This window comes from Nannospalax galili, unplaced genomic scaffold (assembly GCF_000622305.1).
Source record: "Nannospalax galili isolate Female #2095 unplaced genomic scaffold, S.galili_v1.0 scaffold741, whole genome shotgun sequence".
In the NCBI taxonomy this organism is placed as follows: Eukaryota; Metazoa; Chordata; class Mammalia; order Rodentia; family Spalacidae; genus Nannospalax; species Nannospalax galili.
In genome coordinates this window covers 1,534,353-1,537,951 of record NW_008346093.1, presented here as the reverse complement: position 1 = coordinate 1,537,951, position 3,599 = coordinate 1,534,353, and the positions used below count along the sequence as shown (strand labels likewise).

The 3,599-nt window shown below is 45.7% G+C and overlaps 1 protein-coding gene across 1 annotated transcript in view; it reads left to right on the top strand.

The window, feature by feature from the left end:
• The window catches only part of Syp (synaptophysin), a 15,085-nt gene extending 11,488 nt beyond the window's left edge, over positions 1-3,597 (top strand). Inside the window, exon 7 of the mRNA XM_008842596.2 lies at positions 3,477-3,597. The gene's annotated coding sequence lies outside the window, so the exon portion shown is untranslated. The remainder of the gene's footprint in view (positions 1-3,476) is intronic.
• Positions 3,598-3,599: the final 2 nt, after the last annotated feature.

The following is a 3,599-nucleotide window of genomic DNA, read 5'->3' as shown; positions in this document are numbered from 1 at the left end:
TATATATATATCGCTCTGTAGGAAGGAAGGGGAGGGATCAGTGTTCATCATAACCAATGAAAGGAGTGTAAGACCACAGGGACGAAGCAGCGGAGAGAAGGGTTCTAGGACAGGAAGGGGAGGGAGGTGGATCTTAGAATTGATTGATAAAGCCGAGCGTGGTGGCGCACGCCTGTAGTCCCAGCACTTGGAAGGCAGAGGCAGGCAGATCTCTATGAGTTCAAGGCCAGCCTGGTCTACATAGGGAGTTCCAGGACAGCTGGGGCTACAGGGAGACCCTGTCTCGAAAAAAATTGATTGATAAAATAATGGTGCTAAAACCAATAGGTGAGGCAGGTAAATAGCTTGGGTCTTGAAAATCACCAATGGGGAAGCAGGATGTAGATCTGTCACCTCTCCTCAACCCTAGTGGTCAAAGAGATGGTTTAGAATTTCAAAGGAGGAAAAGGGGAGGGTCGGAGGCCTTGGAAACCCTTGCGGGCCTTTTTTTTTTTTTTTGGTCTTTTTGAGATAGGGCCTTCCTCTAGCCTCAGCTGGCCTGGAACTCACTATGTGGACCAGGCTGGTGTTGAACTCACAGAGCTCCACCAACACTTGGAGGCCTTCTTGCTGAGCTTTAAAAAGAAATAAATTCGGTGACTGAAGAGATGGCTCAGCAGTTAAGAGCACTAACTGTTCTTGCAGAGGACCAGGGTTCAGTTTCCAGCACCCAACATAGTGGCTCACAACTGGCTGGACTTCCAGTTCCAGTTCCAAGGGGTCCAATGCCCTCTTCTGGCCTCCAAGGGCACTGCATTCATGTGGTGCACATACATACATGCAGGCGAAGCATTCATGCACATAAAATAAAAACAAATCTTGATAAGAAAAAGAAATACATGTGTCCCTTAGGGGCCAGGTGGTATTCTTGTTGCTGGGCATGGTGGCGCATACCTTTAATCCCAGCACTGGGGAGGCAGAGGCAGATGGATCTCTGTGAGTTCAAGGCCAGCCTGGTCTACATAGTGAGTTCCAGGATAGCTGGGGCTACAGGGAGACCCTGTCTCAAAAAAAAAAAAAAAAAGAAAGAAAGAAAATGAAAGAAATGCCAGACAGACCTGGTGGAGCATGTCTATAATCCCAGTGTTTAAGTGGCTGAGGCAGGGGTATTGTCAGTTGGAGGCCTCCCTGGGCCACATAATCAGATTGTGTCTCAAACAGTGAGAGAGAAGGTAGCTCCATGTAGATGGAGGTGGGATCAGTGGTGGTTGAGCCATGATGAGGAGGGCAGCAAGTTTTCTAAAGCATCACACATCTGATTTATCGAAAAGTCCTGTAGGTGGCTATTTTCAGAATATTTCTACAGTCTTTCCACTTCTCACCATCATCTCCACTAGACTTCTTCACGGATGTCTAGTATATCCCATCCCCAGTCTGTTCTCACAGCACCACAGAGATTATATTAGGCCACTGCCTTCAGAAATCACTGTCCTGTACTCAGAAGTCAGTTGTGGCACCCATCTCACTCAAAGACAAAAAGCTTTCAGTATGATCACAAGGGCTACATATTTAGTGCAAACATACAAACACACACACACACACACACACACACACACACACATCTGACTTTCACCTGCTACCATTTCCCCCATTTCCTTCACTTACTCCATTTCAGCAAACCGGCCTGTGCTGGGTATGGTTTGACTCCAGGGCCTTTGAACTTGCTTTTCCCGACTAGAGTTACAGAGAAGGTGGGGGGGGAGGGAGAGGGAGAGGGAGAGGAGAGAGAGAGAGAGAGAGGTCTTCAACAAGCCTGTTCGTTTTCATTGTTTTGTTCACTTGTCCAATGAGGTCTTGATTTGTTGTTTGTTTGTTTTGGGGGGGGTTGTTTTGGGGGGATGTTTTGTTTCACATGTACTGAGAATTGAACCAGGACCTCCTGCATACTAAGCAAGTACTCAACCACTGGGCTATATACCCAACCTCTTTTACTTTTTATTTTGAAACAGGGTTTCACTAAATTGCCCAGATTAGCTTGGAACTCACTCCGTAGCCCGGGCTGGCTTTGAATTTGCAACACTCCTGCCTCAGCCTCCCAAGTGGCTAGGATTATAGGCCTGCATCACCATGCCTGGCTTTGTTGTTCCATCATTGATGTTGTTTTTGAGACAAGGACTCTTGTAGCCAACACTTGCCTGGAACAATTTTTGTAGCCAAGGATGACTATGAACTCCTAATTTTTGTGCTTCCACCTCCCTGTTTGTTTTTGTTCGTTCTTTTGTTTGAGATAAGGTCCCTCTATATATCCCAGGCTGGCCTCAAACTTGTGATCCTCCTGCTTCTGCCTCCCAAATGCTGGGATCACAGGCATGCACCACCAATTCCACCTCAGTGTGATCTTCTCTGACTGCCTGTCTAAAACAAAGCCTCCTTGTTACCTCTTTCATAGTATCTTGTTTTCCCTTATCACAATTTGTAATCATTAGTTTATGTTTCTTGACTGCCACTAGACTAGGGAATGTAACCAACACTTTTTCGTGCTATACACACATCACTTAGAGCACTCTTAATGTTAAGGAACATTTTATTAAGTAAATTATGGAAACCACACAGCATGAGACATCTTACTCTAATTTTACTCTTCTCAAGTTAAAACTATCAAGATTTTTCCTTCATCTTGAGGTAAAGCTGCAATCCTCACACTTGGTTCATAGACCCTGTGTCTCTCCATTTTTTATCTTTCAGGTATCAACTCCTACCATTGTCCTTGCTCACTCCATTTTCTTTCATTTCATTAATTATCATCTTTTCTTTCCTTTTTAGATAGTGTCTCTTTATGTAGCCCTAGTATGCCTGGAACTCACTGTGTACACCAGGATGGCCTCCAACTCACAGAGATCTGCCTGCCTCTGCTTCCTGAATGCTGGGATTAAAGGTCTGCACCACCACACCCAACCTGTTATATTAGATAATTCACTAACACATTCATTGTGTGAGGTCTGTCTCCTCCTGATAAATAGAAGCCTCACAAAAATAGGTGTCTTTCTTTTGCTCAAAATAGATTTTTTTTCAGCAATGGTTAGAACAGGAGTGGTTAATGGACTGTTCTTTGTCTTTTTGAGACAGGGTCTCCCTGTAACCCCAGCTGCCCTGGAACTTGCTATGTAGACCAGGCTGGCTTCGAATTCATGAAGATCAATTTGCCTCTGCCTCACAGGTGCAGGGATTAAATGCCCAGCTGTTAATGGAGTTTTTTAGTTAGGACAGGGGGCCCTAATTGTTTCATTGGTTCCCAGTGCAAGGAAGGTTGTTACTATCTTCCCGGTGAGAGTAGTTGGGATAAGGCTGACTCCAGAACTGTAAGTGAAGGAAAAAGGAAGAAAAAACATGCCAGGCAGAAGGAAAGACTGGGACAAAGGCATAGTGGCCCAACCCCTCCCTGAGGGCACTACCCATGTCTGGACCCCTTCTCTTTTCTGTGTCTTTTGTCTCAACAGGTCAGTGCAGCCCAGGAGGACCCCATGGGTGGGCAAGAACTCAAGAAAAGGCCTACCCCCCTTCCTATCCCTATGCCCTAGGTCTCCACCCCCTCAACCCAGGAGACCCTGTCTTTGCTGTAT